Genomic DNA, 18599 nt, shown 5'->3' on the forward strand with positions numbered 1-18599 from the left:
ACCCCATCCCCCCGTCCCCAGAATTTATAAATGAAACTATTAGAGTTTTATTTGTGTTCATGGATTCAGGGAAAACTTTGAGTCAGATTAAAGTGGTGAGCTTCCATATGCCATAAGAATCCATTTTATACTATGGACTTCTTTTCATTATTGTTATTTCTTTGGTTTTGTTTACGGCTATGGTCAGGGGAATGTCCTGGCCAAATATTCTTTGATTCTGGTTAGGCTTTGTCGGACTACTATGGAAATGGGCGGTGTCGGTATTAGCGTTAGCATTGGTATTGGTATTGGCATTGGGATTGGGATTGGGATTGGTTGGATATTTGGTTGTGGATATAGAATTACTTTATTATCTTTAGATTATTATTATTTTAACTTGTTATATTTTCAAAATTCATCCGACATAGGGTGTAGGGTGGTTAACGGTGGGGTATTAGGGTTGGTCTTCGATCCTGGTTGGACTTAAGATACCTGACACAACTAGGCCCTTGTTTGGGTTGTGTCATGGTATATTTGGGAACTTTTAAAGTGACTTATCCTCCTTGGCACTACATTTTCTTAGTGGTCCAAATTTTCTGTCATCTTTCTATTCAATCCTCCCTTACCATTTCGTTTTTCTTTTTTTTATGCTTATTTTTGGGCCGAGTGCAGTTCTCTTTTCTCATTCTTTTTTTTTCTTTCATTTTCTTTTTCTTTGCTATTTTTTTCTTTTATTTTTACCACACCCGCCCTTATTCTTTTTTCTATCTACACCTCTTTCTTCATACTCATTTTTTCCTACGCACCCCCATACTAGCCACCCTCAACTTAGGCGATTTGCTTGAGTTGAGGTGCACAGTGTGCAAGGAGGACCAGGGCCAAAAATGTTCATTGTAGTCAAATGGGAAGGTGAAATTAGTTTAAAAAACAAAAATAGATCAACTAGGCTCTACTTATGGATCAAGGGATTCATATTTCATTTGGTTCGGCATTTTAGGCTCGCGTGGACTATTCAAAAAAATAGTCTATGACCGTCTCTTAATCGACCATCGTACCATCTAGGCTAAAGCAACTGGGAAAGTTCTAAAATCCCTACACATTGGAAACTAAGTACCACCTCACACTCACATTATACCGGACCACGTTGTTAGTCACTACCTATCCATTTCATGTACCTACATGCCATAGTTATCTCAACCCTAATTCTAATGCCGTTAAGGGATTCTCAGCAGTTGCACACACAAATCACACAATTTATTACAAAAAATTTTAGGAGGGGTGTCCATTTTAGAATCATAACACATATCAAACAAACTATCTTTAACACACAACTCTCTTTCAATTAATCATCATTGACAACACAAAAACACAAACATGCCAATTCATTATTCAAATTATTGCGTAGAAGTTTTCTAACACGGAAACCATAACCCTTGGAGACTATGGTACACCCCCACCCCCAACTAAATTTTATGCATTGTTCCCAGTGTATATAGCAATATAAATAGGGATCGAGGACATACCTTGGCACCTTAGGCGCCAACTCATACTGTATTAACATAGAGACCCTTAGATCGGGCCCCACTCTTCTCAATAGTGGTCCCACCAGCTGTCAGGACCATCTCTGTAGTACTGGTATGCTTAGTGGTATATCTGGTGTCGGGGTCATGTCACTGCCCCTCTTAATAACCTTAATCTGTCTCAAACTACCAGCTCCTGCTATCATCTTTTACACCCTCACCTGTCAGTCCCTCTCACTTACGATGATTTTGTGCACTGCTGTCTTAATATCTCCATCCTCTATTTTTTTCTCTTTCTTTTCTTGATCTTCTTTACTTTTTCAACAGTTCTTGGGTTTTCATCATCAACACCCCATATATTTTCATTCTCTTTCTCTGGCTGGATGTAACGCCCTGGATATGGTGCCCGGAATACTACACGGTGCTCATGACCCCAAAGGACCACAAGCTAACCCATGACTGATATCTGTACCTGTATACTATATAATATACTGTATGATTGTGGAAACATAAACGAAAAGGCCATAAGGTTCAAGACTATAACATAATTCATAAAGATATAACATTTGAATGGGGTATAAAATACCTAAAACAAAACTAAAATAACATGATAGTCTAAACATGATAGTTCAGAAAGCCTCTAACTGACTGAACTGTCTAAATGAGGAGTTGATGGGACATGTCCCCAACTAACTCCAACTAATAAATTACTTAATGAGATAATAAAGAAATAATCATATCCTCGAAGGATGAGGACTCACTGCTAGCTGACTGCTGATATCTGGAATCTACTGATGCTCAGGAGCTCATGCTTTGGAACCTATAGTTTAAAACACCATAGCGCAAATGCGTTATTACTTTGAATGTACTGGTATGTATGGAAGGTAGGCCAAATGCATGGGGTTCATATGCATGAACAATACTGGCTAACTGACTAATATGAATGTGAGAATACATGCATGAACATGTAGTAACTATAGCTGAGATCATGATAACCTAAATCTACTGATAACTGAATTCTGATGACTGATATAACTGATGACATAAGTGACTGTATCTGACAGTCTTGAATCTGATGGAACTAGCTCAGTCTCATACTGTTCTAAGTTGACTGTATCTGACAGTCTTGAATTTTGTAGAACTATCTGAGTTCTATTACTGAGACTGAATAATTGTATCTGATAGTCCTAATTTATGTAGCTGAAATTATAGGAATAGTTATCTAACTGACTTGCCCCTAATACGCCATTATGGCTAAGTTGGGGTCCAATCTGTAAGCCCCATTTGGAGGGTGTCAATACCGCACCTCTATTAAGGATAAGCTGTGAGTGACCTTCATCTGACAGTGTCCCCAAAAGAGAATGGTGGGGCCCTCATCTGACAGTGCTTATCCACCTCAACAACCCTTATCTGACAGTGTTTATGTCTCAACCTATGCTGGCTACATAGTTCTGGAATGCAAGAATGACTTCTAAGAATCACACCCTCATCTGGCAGTGTGTTTTCCCATCCTTAGGTTCACTTGGTGCTAATTCCTACTCCCATCTAAATAGACACTGATCATGGATTACTGAATTAAACTGTACTAAATTAACTGAGTTTTGTTGACTGACAAAATAGTACTGAGATTACTGTGTTACTGAACTTTCCTGAGTCACATGACTGACTGAGTTCTATGGATCATGGCTTGACTGAGGATATCATGAAAACATAACACTGGTTGTAGGCACAAAACTAAATTATTGGGTACAATTACCCCCAGGACTTGATCGAAAGAAACTGAAAAAGCATGACTTTCTTGAATACATGACCCACATCACAATTCATAATTCAATTATTGAGGCATTTCATCAAACAAATGACATGCATAAACTTGTATAAAAGGGGGATTTCATATTATCATTCTAGTATGGCACTTTTCTTTCACATAGGCATTTAATCAAACACATAGGGAGACTGCTTTGGTTATACCATCATCAACACATCTAATAATCATGAATACATCAATCAACTTGTAATTTGAAAGGGGTTTATCATGATTTTTATGCAATTCTTCATATACTAGGGTCAAGCATTGAAACATGTAATTTAAAACATGAATCAACACCACACAACATCATGAACATGAATTTCAATTTAATCCAATCATGAACATTCATAAATATACAAATCATGGATTTTGAAAAGAGATTCTTGAGCTTCATGGGTGAAAAAGACCCATGAATAAACGTATGACATACCTTAGTTCTTGATTTAGCAAAGATTGATGGAGAGACTTTCTTGAAATTGAATCCCCAATTGAAACCCTAGCTTGTTCTTGAGAGAAACTAGTATATTTTGGGTTCCAAATAGCTGAATCTCATGTTAAAGGGCTTAAATAGGGGTGAAAAACTGACCCTTTTAACCCTGGACACGTCTTTTAATTGAGTGAAATTTTTCTGAATTGGACCCCTAGAGCGACGCGGTGCTATCGTGCCATGTCACTAGAATTTGACAACTGGGAAATTGAGGGATGGTGTGATGCGAAGCCATCGCGTTGCCACTTCATTTGCAACTTGGAAGTTTGGCACCATGCGGAAAAATCGTACTGAGATACTGGAAAAAGGACAATTGTCATTTTAGCTTGTGGCGCGGCGCATCATTGACCAATTTGGTACTGTTTTACGATAGGAACTTGAAATAGTCATAACTTCTTACCCGGTTATCGGATTAGGGCAAATTTTATATCGATTGAAAGCTAATTAAATTTCCCACATAACAAAAAGTGAAAATTTTGAAAATTCTCCATGGAATAAACATCCTTCAATTTATAATCTAACACTTGACATTCTTGGTAAAAAAAATTATTTAGGAAACTTTGAGGTATTACACTGGATCTCTATAGTAACAGGTATTAGGTAAATCGACTGTTGATGTAATTCATTAACTATCTTTTGTAACTCTGATACCTCATCCTTGACTCCCAATATGGCAGGGTATTAATAACTTGAAGATGACGAGTGCCCTCAGCTTGAAACTATATTATCTCCTTTATATATTTCCTTCCTTGTTCTTCAAGTCTTTTATTAACCTAGGGCTTTATGCCGTGCTCCATCTACCTCACCTTTGTCTCTACTGTGCTTAATATTTTCACAACCTCATTCCACATAGCCTGTGTAATAACTACATAGCCTGCCAGAACTAATATGGGCATGAATGGATGTGGTGATGCAGTCTATGAGGGAGTAGGAGGAGTACTGGATGTACCCATTGCATTATAAGGTTAGGTCTCAGATGGCCTTCCCTCAACCTAAGTTTTATCTACCATAGTAAATCCAGAAGCTTCGGTACTCGCATATCTATTTTGAAAAGCCTCAACTAGAAATGTTGCTCCTTGTTTAGCCAGTTTTGACATGGGATTTGCAGTGTCCCAAATCAACCCCAAGTCACTGCTGTTCTTCGTCTAAATATCTTGATCCATATCCAAAAGTTCTGGAACTCCCTCCTTCAAGTATATCTGAGTTAACAAGAATGGGAATGCCAGAATCACATCAGTGCGCACTACTCAGTCACATATCTCTCTGGTAATGAACTGTGCAACATTAAACTCATACCTAGCCATGAGTCCAACTATTAATGTTGCATGAGCTAGATTGAGTACGGTGTCCCCAATTGTGGCATACTACCTATGTTGGGCGAGAGTCCACCATTCCTTTGCCTCAAAGTTTAAAGTAATCTTGGTAATCTACTATGAATTTACTCCTGGACCACCAACTACCCAACTGGATTCTTCTCCATTCACCATAATAATATTAGCAATCCACCCAAAATGTATCATATTATCTGCAATCCCTATTTGTTTCCTTGTTATTTTTTGCATTTTATCCATGCAGTAATCAATTTTTGTCCTATTCATCAGTGGTTGGAAATTAGGTCTATGCGAGATTCTTGAAACAGTCCTCGGGGAGATATTCACTCATACTCTTCAAATAGTCAAAGAAGTAATTGTCTCACCACCCTTCCAAAAGTTGCCCTATGGGTATTGCCTCTTCAGCTTCCCTTTGTAAGCCATATAGAACTACCGCACTAATGTGGGACTGAATTTTGTGGGAGCTATGGTCATCCACTGAAAATGGTATTACTAAAATTGGGCTTCAAACTCAGGCATCTTATACATGCCTGTTGCAGTCAACCTCCTTTCCAGATATATGCCTTCCTCATTTTTCCTGTGGATGGGTTTTCTTCTATCCCCTCATTATATATATGTTACATTTTTGGGTACCTCTACCGTTCAATGATGGGTATCAGATCAGCCTCAATGGATAATGGAATTTGAGGTTGTCGTGGTGGTGGTTGGATATCAATGGGAGTAGCATGCTCTTCACTTCTCCTCTCAGCTTCTTCTTTCACCTTCTCTCGAGACCTACTAGTTTGGTCCGATAGGGAGATAGAATCATACCTTAGTTCAGGATCACTTATGAACTAAAATCTAGGATCTTGATTCATGCTCACCTGTATCATCATCATCATCATTGTCATCTTCTGAAGATGATGGTGAATGTGGTGGAAAAGTGTTGGGGTGTTTTATTTTGGGGGGTTTTCTGGGAGGTATTTCCTCTTCCACAGTTGTTTTATTGCCCCAAGGTAGTTTCTCCCCTTGCTTCACCTGCCCCTTTACTGGATATTTTTTGAGGTCACCGCTTGACTCGTTGGTGTCCTCATTTACAAATTTGTAATCGGACTTTGGGGAAGGTTTATTCTTGTTGTTCTTCTTTGGTATTTGTTTTGATGATGAATTAACCTTTGGAGCCATGAGTAACTGTTTACATAAGATCAATTAGTGAATTCTAAGAAGAAGATATAAAAACAAGAAAGTTTGGTATCAGTGTACATGTATTAGACTCTATACGACTAAGAAGTATTATTTGTAACCACTAGGTACAACTCGTTTAAATGAGTTGTAATGTGGACAAAAACTAGATCAACAGTTGTTGGTCAGATTATGAGTCCTCCTAATGAGTTGTGAGGTTAGTCTACGACTAATTACCAATAGTCGTATGCTGACTAGAAACTTTTCATATTATAAATATATCTCTCCAGTTATTACGACTCTTGACTACAAGTTGTAGGAATTGATTATGACTTGTTTAGTTGAGTCGTAGTGATATCGGAACCCACTCTTTTCTAATCCTCCATGTTATTAATTGTTACGAGTCTCGTAACGACTTGTTAAGTTTGTTTACGAGTCATTAGGGGTCCCATATCCACCGTAACATGGGGGTTTAGACTTAGGTGGTTCCAATACTCAATCCCATCTCAACAATATACATAATCATAATTATGCTAAGTCCACACAACTCCTAGTACATCCCATCATTACATTTTTAGGTATAAAAATTCAAGTTAAACCCAATTTCGATTTATGTCTCCAAGAACACTAGGATTTTAGCTTTAAGAACATACCACTTAACAAGGAATCCAAGTTACTTTTTAGAATTTTTCGCATTAATCATAAAAAGTAAAGCATTTAAAGAATATACTTACTTGACTTGGAACTTTGGGTCCTTAAACAAAAAAATCTTGTTTTTAGAATTTGAACCCTAATTCTCTTGAGAGATAATTTAGTTGGAACTTGAAATTCTTAGGCTTTGATGATTGGGATGACTTTTGGAGTGTGTTTTTGAGATTTGCTAACCAAGAAAAATGGAGGGAGTTCACAATTTGAGAAGTCGTGTGCCGAATTTGGCTACCCATTTTGTTTTAAATTGTGATTTGGACTGGGTTGACCAACGAGGCCTGATCTATCAGGATTGGTTATGATTCTTGATTATGAATCATAACTATTGCTTATGAGTTTCAAACTCCCTTTGTAAAGACTGGAACCTTACCTAGGTCTCCAGTCATTACGACTCAAGTTGATGAGTCATAGTCACTGACAACGACTCATTCTGAGAGTCGTAATTACTCTAGAGACCAATTATCTGAAAGTCATTTGAGTTCAAGTCCTTAAGACTCCTGCTCACGAGTCGTGATGTTTGGTTACGACTCATAAAAATCCCCATATGGTATGATCTCAGCAATTTTTTTGATCGTCTCCTGCAAAATCCAATCCTTTAAACTGAACTCACATGTTTCCCTATATTTTAATAAGTACAAAACATGAATTGCCTACCATGAAGTGCTTGATTTAACATTGCATCACGACATGAATAGGTTGGATACTCAAACTTCACCAACCATCCCTATGGGTTACCTCCCATGTAGCGCTTGATTTAACATTACGGCACGATGCAGTTGCCTTGGTTATTCATACTCACCAAGGTTCAAATCATCAATTACCCTAACTTTCTCCATGTTACCCATATAGTGCTTGACCTTTTGCCCATTTACTTTGAATGAGGATTCACCATCACGCTTCAATTCTAAAGCACCATATGGAAACACTTTTACACGGTAAATATTCCATACCATCTAGACTTTAACACTCCTAGAAACAAGCAAAGTCTCAAATTATATAGCAATACCTGGTCATCTTGATCAAATACTCTTTTCTCAATCATTCAATCATGATGCAGCTTCATCTTTTCCTTGTACAGTGCAGAGCTTTCATAATCCCAGAGTCAAAATTCATCTAACTCATTCACTTACTCATTATTGCCTTTGCTGCATCATGCCATACAAAGTTCAATTTCTTCAACATCCACAGTGCTTTGTGCTTAAGTTTAATAGGCAAGTGACATGACTTACCATACACCAACTGATATGGGGAAGCACCTATAGGAGTCTTAAAGTTGTTTGGTGGGCCCATAATTTATCATCTAGCTTCCATGACCAATCAGTCCTATTGGACTTAATAGTCTTTGGAAAAATGGACTTTATCTCTCTGTTGCATACTTCAACTTGTCTGTTAGTTTGAGGATGATAAGTAGTTTCCACCGTATGCTTTACACCATACTTCTCAAGTAGATTTCTGAATAGGTGATTGCACAAATATGACCCACCATCACTGATAATAGCATGAGGAGTGCTAAATTAAGAAAAAATATGCTTTTTTAGAAATATGGTAACACTTCTTCCTTTATTGTTGGGGAGCACTACCACTTCCACCCATTTGGACACATAGTCCACCGCAGCCAAAATATATTTCATACCAAAGGATCTCATAAATGGCCCCATGAAGTCCACACCCTACCCATAAAAAATTCTAGTTCTAAGATAGGGGTCATTAGAAGTTCATGGTGCCTCGATACATTACCTTGATGTTGGCATTAGTCACAAACTATAGCAAAGTTATGAGCATCCTTATAAATTATCGGCCAGTAGTACCTACACTACAAGATCTTGTGGGTTGTGCGGGTTCCTCTATCGTGATCCCCAACTGGTGAAGCATGACAAGCTTTAAGAATACTCATCATCTCCACTTTAGGGATGCATCTACGAATAATGCCATCTACACAAATTCTAAAGAGATAAGTTTTATCCTAGAAAAACTTCATTACCTCATCCATAAATCTCTTTCTCTACTAGAGGGATAGATCTTCTGGCACAAGATCACTTGCCAAGTAATTTGCAAAGTCAACAAACCATGGATTAGGTCTTGCGATATTTCCAAAATCTTATTTGGAAAAGTATCATCAATTTTAAGCCCATTCCTTACTTTCTGCATTGCTTCATTCTCAAGTCTAGACAAATGATCAGCAACTTAATTTTCTATACCCTTTTGGTATTTAACCTTAAAATCAAATTTTTATAGCAAGAGTATCTAACGGATCAATCTAGGCTTTGCATTTTTCTTTGCCATCAAGTATCTCAAGGCTGCATGATATGTATACACAACAACGTTAGTGCCAATCAGATAAGACCAAAATTTCTCAAAGGTAAAAACCACTGCTAGTAGCTCTTGTTCAGTCATAGTATAATTCTTCTGAGTAGGGTTTAATGCTTTGTTGGTGTAATAGATAGGGTGTAGAATATTTTCTCTCCTTTGACCTAGGACAACCCCTAGATCCACTCCACTTGCATCACACATGATCTCAAACGGCATAGAGCAGTCAGGAATCACAATAATAGGGGCTGACACCAGCTGCTCCTTCAAGCACTCAAAATCTTTCAGACATACCTCATCAAAATCAAACTTCACCTCTTTCTCAAGAAGCTTGCACAAAGGATTAGCAATCTTTAAGAAATCCTTGATAAATCGTCTATAAAAACCTACATGTCCCAAAAAGCTTCAAATTCCCTTAACTAAAATTGGAGGTGACAACTTCTCAATCACCTCAATTTTTGACTTGTCAATCTCTATGCCTCTTTTTGAGATCTTGTGCCCAAGCACAATTTCTTCTTTCACCATAAAATGACACTTCTCCAGTTTAGTACCAAGTTATATTTCTTATATCGTTGTAGATCATTGGCCAAGTAAATTAAATAGTCATCAAAAGAATCACCAACTCTAGAAAAATCATCCATAAATACCCCAATGATGTCTTCTACCACGTTAGAGAAGATGGATATCATGCATATCTGAAATGTAGTTAGAGCATTGCACAACCTAAATGGCATTCTTTTAAATGCAAAGGTCCTATATGGGAAAGTAAATATTGTCTTCTCCTAACCTTATGGAGCAATCCTGATGTGATTGTACCCTAAATAACCATCCAAAAAAATACCAGCCCCTTCCTGCAAGTCTATCCAACATTTGGTCCATGAAGGGCATTGAGAAGTGGTCATTTTGGGTCCATGTGTTCAATGTTTTGTAGTCCATGCGCACTCTTCAACCTGTGATTAGTCTCATTGGCACAAGTTTGCTCTTGTCATTTGGCACTACTATAATGTCACCTTTCTTTTGGATACATTAAACATGACTGGCCCATTTACTATCAGCAATGGGATACACAACACTATCGTCCAACCAATTAATAATATTTTTCTTCACCACCTCCTGTATAAGAGAATTCAATCATTATTTGTGCTTAATACTAAGGATGAATTTTCATTCAAGTTGGATTTTGTGAGTACATATTCCTAATGGAATACCCATGATGTCTGTGATAGTCCATTCTATAGCTTCTATGAACTTTTGTAATACAGACAATAACAACTCTACCTCTATTTCCATCAAATCTGCAGTAACAATTACTAGCAATGTGTTGTTGGCCCCCAAGAAAGCATAACACAAATAAGATGGAAGAGCCTACAACTTTAATACTAGTGCTTTTTTAATTGATAGATGAGTTGGAAGAGTGGTTCTATTCTTCAGATCAAGATCAAGCTTCTTTGGAGCGTAAGTATAAGAACCTCTCCCATATAAAGCACTAACCATCTAGTCGTACTCTTCAATTCCCTCACTATAAAAAATCATAATCACTGCTGCTAATGTTTCAACACCCAGTTTTTCTTCAATTGGAACAATCAATGCATCAACTTCATCATCAATGGTGTGTATCACAGACACAACTCTCATATCATCCAGTTGTTGTATTGACTGGAATACATTGAAGATTACATATTCATATTTAAGTGTAAACCTCATCTGTCTTAACTCCATATCAACCAACGCCCTGCTCATAGCTAGGAAGGGTCTACCCACGATGATAGGGACATGGAAGTCCACCTCACAATAAAGTATCACAAAATTATCTAGGAGGGTAAAAGATTCCACCTTTACCAACACATCACATTGAATACCAATAGACTTTTTCACTATAGGATCAGCCATCAACAATCTCATTGATGTTGGTAGGTTCTCCTAACCACAATTGATTAAACACAACCAGCAACTTGAGATTAATACTTGCTCCTAGATCACATTAAGCCTGAGCAAAGTTGAAAGACCCAATAGTGCATGGAATGGAGAAAGATCTAGTGTCCTTTTTCTTCTCTACTAACAATCTAGAGGAAACAACACTATAGTGATGAACATTGTCAGCAAATTCATAACTCATAGTCCACTTTCTAGTGGCCAGATCTTTCATGAGTTTTGCATAGTCTGAAATTTACTCTGGTGCCTTAACTAGTGGAATATTTACAGACAACTCTTTCAACATAGACTAAAACTTTTGATATTTATCCTCTTTCTATTTTTTTTCAATATTTGAGGATAGGGTGGTTGATGTCTTGGAATGGCTTTCAGAATAGGCTTCTCAACCTTACCCTTACCTTTCTCTTTCATACTTTTATCCTTAACATCTAATGATTTTTCTACTTCTACATCAAGCATTTTCCCAATATCAATAGGATCAACATTATTCTTTGACTCATTCACAGTGGGCACGGGTAGATCCATGATGGTTTTACAACTTCGAGTGGTAATGGTATAGCAATGACTATCATTCTTTGAGTTTTGTACTATATTACTGGAAAGAGTGCGAGGTTGACTTTGATTCTATATGGCCAACATTTGGCCGAACTGCTGCTCCAATTGTTTGATCATGGTAGCATACAACTTAGCTTTCTAATTCAGCCTTGATAGATCTGCCTTAATCTCTTTAAGATAGCTCTCTTGACTTTCTTAGCCTTTTACTAATTTCGACAACATTTCTTCCATTATAGACTCGGTATCTTGGCTACTCGATGGAACATATATGTTGCTCTTCTCTTTGTAGTCATCCTTTCATCTTCAATCACCATCTCATTCTTTGCTTCTGTCTCAGTACCTATCACCATAATAGTTTCAACCTTGCTTTCCTTTCCCTTTGGCTCAGAAACCTATAATACAAATACTTTTCTTCCTCATCTGCATTAGACTCATACTCTCTGGATAGATCTTTATGCCCCTACTGTGTTCACCTTCTCAGCTGTTATTGCTATAAATTATTTTGAAAGGAGCCTAATATCAATTTTGATTTGTACAACTTCTTATGTTACCGTATCATCACTAGCTCTGTAGTCACTTACATATCTAATAACATATGTGTCAGCTCCGCTATTAGCTTCCTGAGTGTGCCATCTTTGATTAGTGATAGAGATCTTATCTAGCATCTCTTGGGATATCTGCCAACACAGACGCGTAAATGCACCTCCAAATATTGTGTCTACCATTTCCCTAGAGCCAATATTCAAAGATTTATAGAATATTTCCAACAGGTTGGATCCTAGAATCCAGTGATGGGGTACCATACTCAGCTTCTTTTTAAACAAAAACCATGCTTAATACATAGACTCTACCGGTAGCTATCAAAAATTATAGATCTCATCTTTAACTACAACATCCTGGCAGGAGAGAAAAATTTATTCAAAAACTGTCTACGCAACTCATGCCAAGTCATGATTGATCCTCTAGGAAGTTTTCCCAGCCACAATGATGCTTCACCTATTAGTGAAAAAAAGAACAACTATAACCTCAATGCTTCTCAATCCACTCTAAGGATAGTATATGAAGTGCATATCCCAGTAAAATTTGCTAGATACATGTTTGCATCATCTATTTCTGCCCCCGAGAATACACCCTTTAGATTCAACAGATGGATCATTACACTAGTAATATCAAACTACATATTAGGGGGTAAAGCAGGTGGAATAATGGATCCAGTCTCAACAGGCTCTACATAACCCATGTCCTTATCTTTATCATACGGTGGTAGATGCTGATAGGTTAGGACTACTCTCGCTCTACCTCCATGCCCTTTATCATTATTTATATCGAGTGGTGCTCGATGATCTTATACTAATCTTGGAAAAGCTAGATATGCCTATTAATCCAATTGGGTCTCCTTGGATACTCTTCTCTCTTTAGCTGCCTCTACTAAGAATTGCTTTGTTTACCTATTAGCAACATTATGTGGATCAGTATATGGATGAAGAGTTACATTCTAAGGATGTCGGACCCCAACAAAAATGCCATCATGAACTTGCTCTGACATCCTTCATGGTGTTTGTAAAATTCTCTCTAGTTCATGATCGATAAGGAGAAAGGGATTGCCTTGACTCCTAATTATAGGCATACACTGGCGTATACCCAACTAAAAAATAAAATAAAAACTCGCAAGCTCTAGCAACTTTAATCAACAATTCACACTATGTTCCCCGATAACGGCGCCAAAATTTGATGTCACCTAAAAATAACCTCCAAAGAAGTATGTTGCAGTCGATCCAAATATAGTAACCCAAATCAGGTTAGGGTTAAACCCACAGGGAATATGCTGAGCAGTATATCAAACGTTACATAACTCACGAGCAATATAGAAAAGTAAATGGGAGAAATCTGAAAGTCAACAGTAACAATTAGCGAATTTGGATTCTTGAGTTTGAAAATAATGGAAGACAAGCACTAGGACTATGTTTCCCTGGCTTTACAACTATGTAAGATTCTTGTGTTCAATCCACCTAAACTACTACTTTGTGTTCAGTGTTGACAAGCTATGTACTATCAACTATCTTGTAAACGTGTAGATAGATCTCACCCTTTACCTTGTGTTTTTAGGGGTGTCGAGTTGCTATTCCTTTTCTATAACCTTAGTATAACTCTTACCTTTTAAGTCTCGATTTGATTATATGAGGGTTGATAGTCCCGAATCACTATTGTAACCTACTTTTTTGTAGCACCTCATATTTCCCTAGCATGATCTAAGTTCTAGTTCATGAGTATTCACATATAAAATTTTTGAAACACTTATTATTTTTCAGTGTAGATCCTGCCATTATCTAGGAAATTCAATTAGCTTTCCAATAATATAAAATTCACCTAAATTCGATAACCAGGTGAGAAGTTATGGAGATTTTAAGTTTAATTCATTAAACACCATCATTCATGCCAGTATCGCATCGCAGGGCATGTCAAAATGGCAATTGTCAATTTTTAGTGAGGTACCGCGATACCGGTGTGTCGCGCCATTACTTATTTTCACATTTGTCAGTTTCTAGTACACCAACGCAATCTCACCGCGTCGCGGTGAACTTCCAGGTCGCATCAAAGGGGTAATGCAATTCCACCGCGCTGCATTGATGGTCCAATTCCTATTTTTCCACTTTCTAGTGACACGACACTATAGCACCATATCGTTTCAAGGGCTCAGATCGAGATTTTTTAGTTAGTTTCCAGTTTTAAGTTTCAAGTTTTTAAATTATTCCAGGGGTATTTGAGTCTTTTTCCATGGCCCTAGTCATTCTTTAACACAAAATTCAACCTTAATAAACCTAGTTACACTATTATTCATTTAGTTTTTCCCAAAATTAAATCATTCTCTCTCAAGAGGCAAAAACCCTAGTTCAAGAATCAAGGTCAATCCTCAAGAATCTCTTCAAGGACCTTTAAGAACTCTTCTTCTCAGGTATGTTAGGTGTTCATCTATGGGTTCCTTTCATCCATAGAGTCCAAGAATCTCTTTTAAAATATACAAGATCTCATATTTATAATTTTTATGTTTAAATTTGGTTCAATTCATGTTTGTGATAGTAATTGGGTTTCAATACATGATTTAAGTGCATGTTTCATGAAATTGAATAGCATGTGTGATGAATATGTGATTATGTTCATAAACCCTTGAATTTACATAGTGATTAATGTGTCTATGATGTTAATTAGGTTTTAATCTATGATTATTATATGATTTGTGAAATTAGATTAATATTTTATGGGGAATTATATGAATTGCATGCTAAACTCATGGAATTGTAAGTTAGGCATTGTAGTTGCCATGTTTATATGTTATCCATGATTATGTGCTTGAAGTTGTGCTCCCTAAGTGTTTGATAGAATTTCCATGTGAATAAAGTGATGAAATCATGACATATTAGTATATGAACAAGCTTATGCCCTACAAGTGTTTGATAAAATGTCTCTATAAATGATATATTAACATGTATACATTGTTATGCTTTGCAAGATCATGTGATGCTTTACTTTTCATGCTATCGAGTCCTGGGGGTATTTAATACCCGATAATTTAGATGTTTATTTAGAGCCAGTGTCAATCAAAATAGTATCAGTCATGTTAGGATTAATAGTACTCTCAGTTAGAAACAGAACTTAGTAGAACTCAGTCAGTTATAGCACTCAAGAAACTCAGTGAATTCAGACCAATTTAGTCTAGTATAATAGTTCAGTGTCTATTCAGTTGGGAGTAGGATTTAGCATCGAGCGAGTGTAGGGATGATGACTTCCCCATCAAATAGGCAGAGTTGTTAGAAGCACCCGTAAGACTAGGATTAACTACCTCCCAGGGGTCACCCATCATATTAGGCTTGGCTCTGCCCAGGTGTCACCCATCAGTCAGGCTTGGCATCCTAGTTTTCTAGTATTAGTACCCGTGGAATGGTATTAGCACCCTTTCAGCTGGGGTTACAGGTTAGATCCCAATCAGTTCAGAGAGGGGCATATCGATTGGATGATTACCTCCCATGTTTTAGTTGCAGTCTTCAGTCTAGAACTCAGTTCAGTTCTACAGGATCAGGACTGTCATACATAGTCACTCCATATCAGTAATTCAGTTATCAATAACTTTAGATTATCAGTTACTCAGTAACAGAACTCAGTACTTAGCTTCAGAAAAGCTCAGTTACGGTATACATATATGCATAGTATTGGATACTTAGTATTTACAATAGTTTCAATTATCTATGTACTCATATTCAGTTATTCTATATCTTTTAGTTAGTTACTATTCATGTATTTGAACCCTTGCATTCAGCCTTACCTTATCTAGCATACTAGTATATTCCACATACTGACGCATACAATATCTCATATCATAGGGTCGGACACTTAAGTTTCCTGAACGCGCTTAGACAAATCCAATCAGTTGTCACAGATTTAGTAGTAAGTCTCATCTATTGAAGATCTACTTTTATTTTAACATTTTAGTAGTTTCAGTATTTAGTAGTTGAAGTTAGTTGGGGGCTTGTCCCATCAACTCCATATCAGACAATTAAGTTAGAGGCTTTCAGACTAGACCAGTTCAGATAGTATTTTAGATGCAGGTGTTTTGTTAGATGTTGTTATTTATCATTATTTCATATTTTGAATCTTATGGTATTTCAGCCTATTTTTTTGTATTTATTCACCATTATTGTTCAGTTCTCACTGCAGATATCAGTCATTGGTTAGCTTGTGGTCCTTCGGGGTTGTAAGCACCATGTGATGACTAGGGGTAGTCTTAGGTCATTAAAAACTTGGTATTAGAAACTAAGGTTCAACAGAGTCCTAGGGAGTTTGAAAGCCACGTCTAGTAGAGTCATGTGCATGGGTGTGTAGTGCGCCACACTTATGGACAGGAGGATATGAGATGTTTTAGGAAAAGTTTCATTTCTTTCAGTATTCATGTCGTACGAGTAAGCCTGAGCTCAAGTTAAACTCTAAGTCTAATTCATATCTTTCTTATTCTTCCAAAACATGCCTTCCAGCGAAGCTAATGAAAGAAGTAATGAAAATCAGTCAGTACCTCAACTCATTCAGGCAGATCCCCTGGACGAGCATGTCTCTCATGCAGAATTAAAAGCCTCTTTCACTATGTTATCCATTCAGTAGTTGCTCAGTACAACCTACAGGATGTTTTCCTATATAGGCTTAAGGTTCATACTCAGTAGAGCAAGGGGGAGAAGCATAGAAAGAAAGAAAGAATAAAAATAAGAGAGTCAGAACAGTGGTTTTAGGCCAAACTCAGAGAGTGGTAATCGGTTCCAGTTCCTTCAGAAATTCTCAGCCCCAAATCCTTCTATAGCTAGTTCTCTAGTGCCAAAGCTTAGAAATGTTAGTCGAGATAGCATGACAGACTCCAAGTCTTAAGGTAGCATGAAAAGAGGTCGTACCCACCCATTTTGCCAGAAATGTGGCAAAAATCATCAGGATGTGTGTAGGGCTAGTAGTGGCGTATGTTTCGGGTGTGGCAAGTTAGACCATAGAATCAGAGATTAACCTCAGTCAGGTTCATAGGGTCAGTCAACCGTTCTTCAGCTAAGTTCGATCGCCCGAATCAGCAGGGTGCTACTTCTAATGCCGCCACTGGGCAACATCTAAATAGACTTTATGCACTTTATTCCAGACAAGATCAGTAAAGTTCTCCTAATGCGTTCATTGATACATTATAGATCTTCTATTTACATATTCATGCCCTATTAGATCTTGGAGCTTCTCTGTCTTGTGTAACTCCTTGCATAGCAGACAACTTTAAAGTCAAACTAAAAATCTTAACAGAACCTTTCTTAGTGCTTACCTCCGTGGGAAAATCTATTCCAACCTGACAAGTATACAAGAATTGCTTGATTACAGTATTTTAGAAAATCTCTTCAGTTAATTTCAGTAATAGATTCGTTCCATTTCAGTTTCTTGATGAACCATTCCTTGAATAGAGGAGTAGTACCTCAGTTTCAGTTAATTCAAGTTTAAATCTTTAAAGATTGAGCTAGTAGAAGGAAAAGTCGAGAATTATAAGCTAGTCAGTGTTGAGGTTGCTATATGATGATTGTTGGGGAAATAGAAGCTAAGACTTTTGTATCAACAGGAAGTACTAGTAGTGGACCTTACATTATCAGGAGTAGTTCTTCAGAATGAGTTTAGTGTTTATGAGCATTACCATATCTCAGACTCTAGAATAAAGTGGTCTTAGCTCAATTTAGAGTTTATTAAGGGGTTCACTGACTTAGAATAACGGCTTTAAGCTAAGGGGGAGATGGCAGAACAAGTAACCAAGTTAGACTTTCAGATTTTAGTAGTAATGTCAGTATGTGTAGAGAAGCAGTAGGAGAGGTTGATGCCCAACCCTTCCTTACCTCAGTGCAAAGCCTTGCACTTCAGCTATCACAATATCTACTGATGCCTTACACGTCAGCTCTGTGATCATAGTTCCTATTCATGCATAGTATTGAAAATCATGTACTTTTATAGTTTCTAGTAGAAGGAGTTCCAGTTTCCTCAGTGTTATAAATCATGATCCATGAATACAGAAACTCCAACATCAGGTCATGCATCTCATGACTAAGGTGCTAATACCTGACAGTATACTCAGTTCCCATGACTCATGCTACGCTCCTAATGATCAGCTAAATTCAGATTTCTTCATGTATATCCTCAATTTAGATCTCTTGATAAATTCTAGGATATTGATGTTCTATTTCTTAGGCCTCAATTAAGTGTCAAGTTCAGTATAGTGTCCATTCATGCTTCAGGTCCCCATGTTTTAACTTTCAGTA

The sequence above is a fragment of the Capsicum annuum genome, chromosome 4, assembly GCF_002878395.1.
Source record: "Capsicum annuum cultivar UCD-10X-F1 chromosome 4, UCD10Xv1.1, whole genome shotgun sequence".
In the NCBI taxonomy this organism is placed as follows: domain Eukaryota; kingdom Viridiplantae; phylum Streptophyta; class Magnoliopsida; order Solanales; family Solanaceae; genus Capsicum; species Capsicum annuum.